This window comes from Cynara cardunculus, assembly GCF_001531365.2.
Source record: "Cynara cardunculus var. scolymus isolate 2C chromosome LG 6, CcrdV1, whole genome shotgun sequence".
Classification (NCBI taxonomy): domain Eukaryota; kingdom Viridiplantae; phylum Streptophyta; class Magnoliopsida; order Asterales; family Asteraceae; genus Cynara; species Cynara cardunculus.
In genome coordinates, this window is record NC_037533.1 from 447,108 (window position 1) to 456,416 (window position 9,309).

A 9,309-nucleotide genomic window follows, 5' to 3' on the forward strand; every position below is an offset into this window, starting at 1 on the left:
TATTTTTAGCCTAACATGTTTGAAAAATTAATTGTGTAAATAATAATGCATAAAAAAGAAATAAMGGAGAAGAAGGAAATTCTAGACGTAATTATAAAAACAACTAACGATACTAGAAAATGTAAGTGCAAGAATAATAATAAAACGTAGTAAATAAACTTAAGACAAGAAGAGTAAAAGGAGGAAATAAATATAACGACGGATTYGTAAAAGAGAATTAAAATATTTTAACTACTAATATTAATTTCATAAATAATAAAGCATAATAAGGAAARCATTAAGATAATAAAAGATGACTAAAGAAATAAACGTAAAAGGAATTATAAAGAAGAAAAGAGAAATACTTGCGAATATAACTTCAAAATAAGAGAACCTTCAAACTACTTCAAGTGTTTTTAGGATTGTTTTTTACAAATTGCATGCTTCTAAAGCTATACCTCCCCCCCTTTATATAGTGGAGGAAGGGAGGGTAAAATCCAATGGGTAAATACCTTTACCCACCTTTTTGAACAAAACCATGGGCAAGGTAAAACTACCTAGAAGATGTCAAAAATCAGATCTCTAATTAGTCCTTTGAGATCTCAAAAGCTGCAGGAGATGGGCTGCCAAAAAGGGAGGATGTGACCCCAAAAGATTCCCGTACTATTTTCAAGAATGCCCCTGGATCATCCTGCAGCGAGTGCTGAAGCATGCTTTAGCCAAATACCTATAAACATGACTATTTTCCCCAAAAATTAACATACATCCAAGAAGTAAACATATTTATCATATCACCTTAGCTCCAATATAAAAATAGAAAAACAAACCGAAAAGACTCAATTTGTGGAATTTGGGAAAATAAAATGGGCAAATAAAGTGAAGAAAAAGTACAAAAGTATCAAATAAATTGGTACTTATCACTTACTATAAAGTAAAATTATTATCGTGAAAGTGTGTGGTATAGTCGCCAGTAATGGGGTTTTTGCCGGAGAAAAGAAAGCATCGATAAAAATATAATCTGCTATCGATGAAATTAAGCATTGCTGAAAACCCGATTTCTTCGAAAACTTACTACTCATAATTTAATACATAATATAGAGTTAAATATAAAATGTGGATTTAATATATCCGAGCTTGTTGTGTGTAAACAAATTCCAACTACTTGAATTGGTAACACATTGATCTACAAATTTATGATTATCAATTAAATTAAACTTTAATAGAAATTTAAATATCTTATTATTTTATCAACTTGAATGAAATATAAAAGAAATATGTGTAAGATTGTTAGATTGGAAATGGATTAAATTTTCTTATGAGGTCAAGATTCCAATTGATGACACATTCATATCATGCTCCTTAAATTAATTTATGCCCTTGGTTTGTGTCACCATCTTTTACACTATTTATTATTATTTCATTATTAATATATATATATATATATATATATATATATATACTATTTTATAAAACAAATTTAACAAAAGTTTTAAAAGTCTTAAAGTCTTAAAATACTAGATGACCAAGATACCCTTTATACATTTTTTTACTTTTTCACCCCCTTCTCTCTTTTGCAACCGATTTTTTTAAAATTATAATTTTAAATTTACACTTTATATCCCTATAATTAGTTAATTAATTTACTTTACGTCCTTTACTTTTAAATGTTTATTTTAAACATTTATCGAATTAATATACATAATCGTATATCAATTAAAACATGTTTAAAAATACATTTTTATTTTAACAAATTACATCATTATAATCGTTTCTTTAATATCTTCGAAATGAGTCCAATATTGAATAGTTTTTGACTTAATTATATTATTATATATTTATATACTGTGAAAAAATATTTTTAATATTTACGATTTATACTTTTATAGTTATTTATATATATATATATATATATATATACTATATATTTTGGGGTTAGGCTGTCCAAATTGCACTATATAATATGTTCTGAATTAGTATGTTTTTGGGTTTTTTTTTTTGAAATATATATATATATATATATATATGTATTAATTCAACCTTAATCTGAGTTTCTAGACAAGAAAGATGGTAACCAGTTGAAATTTTATTCTAAAACTCATCTTTTTTTGTCCTTTCATGGCTTATGATTTGTTAAATTTGTAGTTTTCTTTATTGGTTTTGAATGTTTATCTTAAAACTCAAGTTTTTTGGTTCTTTGCTCTTGGTGTAAATCGAACACATTTGTGGAGTCGTTTAAATATATTGGATTTTAAACTGTCATACAATTTTTTTCATCGATAGTCTGTAATTGGAACCATAACTCTTTTTTATTCAAATTGTATTAATATGTAAAGACCAAGTGTAACCTCTATATCATCGTTAAATCTTATCTTATAAAACCAATGGAACTTCAAAATCGTTAAAATTCATGGCTCCCGCTGCATTGCGCGGGTACACAACTAGTATATATATATATATATATATATATATATATATATAGAGAGAGAGAGAGAGAGAGAGAGAGAGAGAGTGTATGTGTGTTTGGTTTAAATATTAACCTAAACTATTGTGTTAACCTTGTTAACCGTTTTCAACCAATCATAATCCATCTTAATATTAGGTTTCTATCCATCTTAGAATTTAATGACAATGGTACATATGTAATTTTCTTTTTTTTATGTAACTCTTTTATCATTAATTGAGAGTTATAAAATCATAAAATCTTATGATTTGTGTTGACTTATTATTAATCTAGTTATTTTTTTTAATATTGATTTTCTATCTCTAATGTTTATGAATTTGTGATTGGTGGAGGAGACCCGATAGTAAAGTTTTCGGTATCGTTCAAATTGACATATACGAAAGATGATAAACATGTGTGACCATATGAACACAAATTCACATATGAGAACATTTGTACAACCACATAAACACAATTCGACATATATGAACTATCGTGTCAATTACGAACACAAATTGACATATATGAACACTTGTGTCAATTACGAAAATAGATTGACCTATATGTGCAGTTGGTATAAATATGAACACATATTGATTCAAGTAAACAAACAAAAGATGATGAACATGTATGACCATATGAACACAAATTCATATATATGAACATTCGTACAACTATATGGACACAACTCGACATATATGAACTATTGTGTCAATTACGAGCACAAATTGACATATATGAACCCTTGTGTCAAATACAAACACAGATTGACATATATGTACATTTGTGTCGTTTACGACTTTTTTCCATATACACCTCTTTTTAAGATTGACATATATACACAGTTACATTTTTCGTCCTTGTGGTTTGTTAAAATTGCTATTTTTATCCCTATACTTTTGAAACTTCAATTTCATCCTTATGGTTTATATGTATTTCTGTTTTCGTCCCTATGGTTGTTTTGTTGTGTTAGGCCCTCATACTTAAAGGCAGGTGGTAGGCTCTGGGACGAAAAAAGTTATGAATTACAAACCATAGAGGCAAACACGAAATACTGAAAGCACAAAGATGAAAACTGTAATTTTTGACAAACCACAGGGATGAAAAAAATAATTTACTCTTCACAATATATATCTTAAACTAATTTAAAATCTCGACTATAAGTTGTAAATTAGTTCATGTACAAGTTGTAATTAAGATTCACATGTGAATCTATATTATGATTCACATGCTCACCTATGAATCTTAAACGGATTCAGAATCTCAATTATAATTTCAAATTGATCCGCGTACAAGTAATGATTAAGATTCATATGTGAATCTATATTCGGATTCACATATAAATTTATGTTAGAAATCACATGTTCACATATGAACCAATATATACCTACTTATCACCATTTGATAATAGTTTGTTGGGATCTTTTGCGTTTAATGATATTTCAAATGACCAATAAAGAACATTGATGTTTGTGTTCACATATGAGATTTCGTTAAATGAAATATCATTAAACGAAATTTCTTTGAATAATTTATTAATTTGAACAATTAATTGAATTTCTAAATAATTCAAAAAGACAGAGGAGGCTCTATGGAACAAGGGAGGAAAAAAGGAAGGAGCTTCGACTCCACTCCAGATCCGTAAAGGTAGACTTTTTCCAGGTTAGCTATAGAGAATGATATTCATCTTTTATAGTTTATTTACCGAAGGCCTCTTCTTCAGGTTTGATAGAATAAGCTGATTAGGTAATATGCTTCAATCTTTTTTTCCTTCTTTGTCGATATTCAGAGCATCAGGTGTGTAGTGAATAAAACCAAGCAAAACGAACCAAATATAACTCATTTGAAAGTGAAATCAGTTTGTTATATTATGTATAGGTTGCAAACAAACATCCATATAAGTTTAATCGATAAAGAAAATATCATAATGAGCTTTGGGGCAAGTGAAATTTGAATCATATACAAACAAATTCAGGTTTGAATTCCGATGATCATACAAATGTGATTGTTTATATATAATGATTCACATACAAAAGATTTTCTCAAGATTCTTGCTCATTTACTTTGTATTTTAAAAACGGGTTGGTTGAATAAGAAAACAGTTCAATAGATTTGGTTGTATCCCACTAAGAGAATCGTGTCTTAGACTCTCATTCCTTAATTTTGCAGTTGACATTTTTCACATTCGACCAACACCTTTTCGTACCCTATTTCTAAGTAATTCATATACTAGAGATACATCGATCGCTCTTTATTTTAAACCCTCCTCGTTGATATTTAGAAAGGGCAACGACAAAAACATTATATTTGAACTTTTTTTTATTAACCTGGATATCCAACCCGCTATGTCAGCCGACTAATCTCAGGGCGACCACCTGCTTTGCAGATAGCCCGAAGTCACCGCATTTGAACCTCTGTAGCCACAAGGGGATTTTTATTTCTTCTCGGATTTGTACCTAGGACCTCCTGGTACTTTTGACTTTTGGAGCCAAACTCAAACCAATCAGACATCACCCTTGTGGTTATTATATTTGATTATTGTCGCCTTCTATCGTGGAGGATTGCGTCTTATTTAGCAATGATTATGTTTTCAAGTTTTCATTGAACAAATTTCGTATTTCTAGATGATATTGTAAGTCTCTGATTCTAGTCAAACACATAAATATCTCACACGGTTTTGTTCTGTTTTAATGAATTAACTTCAATCCAAAAAATATATATGAAGAAGTACATATTTATACAAAAACAATTGAAGAAAATACGTGTTTAAAACCAAACTTGGTTGAAGTAAAAAAAGGAACTCTAATAAAAACACTGTATATAAATTTATCTGAAAATTAGTAAACCAGGTCTTTGATGAATACAAAACCGTCTACATTTACTAAAAACAAAGACTTTCACTACGACATTGTGTTCATCTGTATCTTTAATTATAAAAATAGGATTTTATAATCGTTACCGAACAATGTCAATGAAAACTCGCTTGGGATTTTTTATAGATGAAATAAGTAGGAAAGATGTTGTGATCATCGAAATCATTGTTACTTTAAATGTTGAAATTACGGAAAAGAATTGGTGAGATTTTATTTATTTGTTTATTTATTTATAATTAAATATAATGAAATTAGGTGTTGTTTGAATATATAGAATTAATAGGTTCAACAAATATTTGACTGTCGCTTTCGAATAAAAACCTACTACCATTTAAATAATGATAATCAAATTATACGACCAAAATGACATATTTGTATGAATATGACACTTAATAACTCCTCCTCTACTCATTTAAAAATAACTGATACATCTTTATTTGAATGTTTAGTTTTTATTTTTTGTCTTTATCGATATAATACGATTTTATGTGGTTTTGAGAAAGCGATAATGTTTTTATTTTTGAATGAAATATAAATTTGAAGATAGCATATAAAATTTCATTTAGTTACATGAATTTAAAAATGGAGCTTTGATAAGTTGTACTCATGCAAAGTCACTTGTAATCTTGAATTTTAAGTAATATGCGTAAAAAATGCATAAGGAGGTCCCAAGTTCAAATTTTAGGAAGAATAAAAATCCCCTTGTTGCCACGGAAGTTCAAATGCGGTGACTCCAAGTTATCTGCAAAGCAGGTGTTCGCCATGAGATTAGTCGGCTAGCATAACGGGTTGGATATCCAGGTTAATAAAAAAAATGATTTTTAAGAGTTTTTGTCAAATACTTTATAATATAATATAGATAAAATAATTTTAAATTTATTGTAAAATTTCTTCATAATGATTTCCCTTATGCACATATATTTTAAAGACAAATTAATTAAAATAATTGTTTTTGATTTGTAGTTCCATTTCTTAGCTATTTTTGTTTTAAAATTACTAAAATGTCAATACTTCCATAAGTGGCCGACATAATTTATTGAAAAGTCAAAGTGTAAGAAAAAGAAGTTTCTAAACTAGGTCTTCAATTGCAGGAACCAAATATGTAAAATAGATGTAGGTCCGGAAGTTGCACTTTCGCAACTTACGGAGATGTTAGGACTAATTTACAGATTTGGCCCCTGCACTTGTAGACCTGATTTAAAAACTTCTTTTGCGGACATGCCACTTGCAGAGGTAGTGACATTTGGTGGTTTTGTAAGAGAAATGACTAAAAGATGAAACCAACAAATGAAAATGACTATTTTAATTAATTTTCCTATCTAAACACACAGACATACACATATGTAGGGGTTTAATCATTTGAGAACTAGACAACTTGTAAAATCTGCTAGATCCATCTTAAGCCATTAATTTAAGATAACGAATGTTATAATTAATGAGATCATTAATGCATTTTTTAGGATATCTTTATCTTTCTCCTCTCCTCTCTTTTAACATATATGCACACACATTCACAATTAAATACGTACACGTTGTGAGCACAATAAAAACAAGTTTAAAAGATTTCGTATCAGGATGTTCACAATGTGTCCACCTGGTAGGTTTAAATGTAGTTATATTTCTTTACTTGAAGTTCATAATATGTTCATAAGTTATGCCAGATATAGTAGCTTTGGATTGTGTTCACAAGTTACAAAAGTAATTCTAGAAAATGTTCATAATGTTTTCACAGATTATAATATATTTCTAAAAAAATATTCACATTTTGTTTACCTTTTTTTACACATTTAATTGTATGTGTGTACGTGTATGTTATAGGGAGTGTAAAGAGAAGGGTGGAGAGAAAAGAGTGGCTAAATGAGAGAGGAGAGATTTTTTTTTTAAATTAAATTGGTTTTTTATTTTTTTATTAATTTTTATAGGTTTAAATTGGATCTTCACAGATCTCATGAATTAGAAAGTTCTTAAAAGAAGGCTTATATATATATATATATATATATATATATATATATATATATAGAAGAATAATCAAATGAGAACCATAAAAAAAATTGAAACCCACAAGGATCAGTTGTGAAACAATTCATGTGAAAGTGTAGTATAGTTTCATAGTAAGGTTATTTTGAATGTGTACTTTTTGTATTCTTTATTTCACATTGTAAAACAACATTGTATTGTCATATATATTGTTTCACAGTGTGAGAGAACATATAATCAGTCGTTCTCATGGATAAATTTTTTTATATTTCTCATTGATTATACTCTTATTATTGTATGTGTGCATGTGTGTGTATTTGTGTATGTGCGCATGTGTGTGTGTATTTGTGTATGTGCACACGTATTCTTAGTCTTTTTTGTGAGTTACATATATTTGCTCTACCATTTCACCTTACATTGGTTGCTCTATATTACTACAACAAAACCAAATTTATAGAATGTAAAAAGTAACACATTAAATCCCTCCACTTATCATTGATACGACAAAATAGGTTTGTTTTGATAAAACGCTGTTTATTTGTTATTTATACAAATATGAGTTTATAAAAGTGTTTTGGTATTTTCACCCTGTAATAGTAATCACAGAACTTTCTCACTAGACCTTATGATCTAACCCCCATTTTGGTGTTTTAAAATTTGCATTACAGGTCGGATACAATCGGAAGACAAGGGGAAAGAGAAATTATGAAAAATTTGTGATTACTTGCATATGGATTTTGAGATGATGTGATATTATTTGTACCTGAATACTTGCTATATTTACAAGTCTTGTACTTGGATTATGTGAAAAAATTTGATAGCTACTTTTGTAATGTAACCTTTTGTATATATTGAGACCCATTGTGTAAATTGTATTTCATGATATATGAAGTATGTGGTTTTATGCAAATGTGATCCTGGGGTATTACAACTTTTCACAAAACAAAATGATACAGTAGCACCTTTTCACTACTAAATGAAAAACTTTTGTCTACGGACTTTTCCCTGGAAAATATGTTGCTAAATGGCGATTTGTCACAAAACTGTTACAAAAGTTGGTGGGTAATTCAAATGAGTGACAAATTACCAAAGGATTCTCTGGATGATTAATTGGTATTTTCTCAAAAAACATCGGATTCTACCAGACCATTGGTATTCTCTAGCTGATCCGTCAGTAATCACCAATAGAAATTTTCCTGGGTGGTTTTTGTGGGTAAATGTCTTTTGTTTTGTAGTGTTTATAAACCTATAATCTTTTATACTATGGCGGAGAAACGAAGCAGTGGCACATGCCACTGTATCTACCGCTGCTTTTGGGTGTCTTAACGAAAAAAAAAATTAGACACTTAATATAAAACGTTGTATTAACAAATTTATAGAACATTTTTGAGAAAATGTTTTATGAACACATTTTTTTGCAGGACATTTGTTTTTATAAGACGTTTTTTTCTAAATAGTGTCCTATAAAATAACTAATACAATGTTTTTTATAAAGATGTCCTAAAAAACTTGTTACGATTCCTAAAAATGTCTTATAAACTTATTACAATACATTTAGATATCTTTTATTGTTTTTCTTGTAATTAAGTCTTATAAAATATTCTATTAGGACGCATACATATTTTAAGGGTTCAATAAACTCAATTTTGTTGTAATGCTAAGTATAAGAAATTTCTTCTTTGGTCTCTACTGTTTATTGGTTTTCTGTACATTGAGTTCCAATAAAAACTTCAATAATTGTGATTATAGGACGTCAAAAATATCTAAATGGTTTAATAGACTAGTTAATAGGATTTAAGTTTATAGTATCAGATAATTGTAAGTCATATATAAAAATGTTAAAATAAACTTATAGGACGTTTATGGATGTTTTAACAAATTATTTAGAACACCTTTGAAAATAAAATTTCATTAAATTTTTATATGGCATTTGCTAAAAAGTGTCTTATGAAAACAAGTATGTTGATCATCTCTCTCAGTGATTTGATGATWATCCCTTTTTTCTTTCGATGTATTTCTGTGTCTGTAATTTCAGTTCCA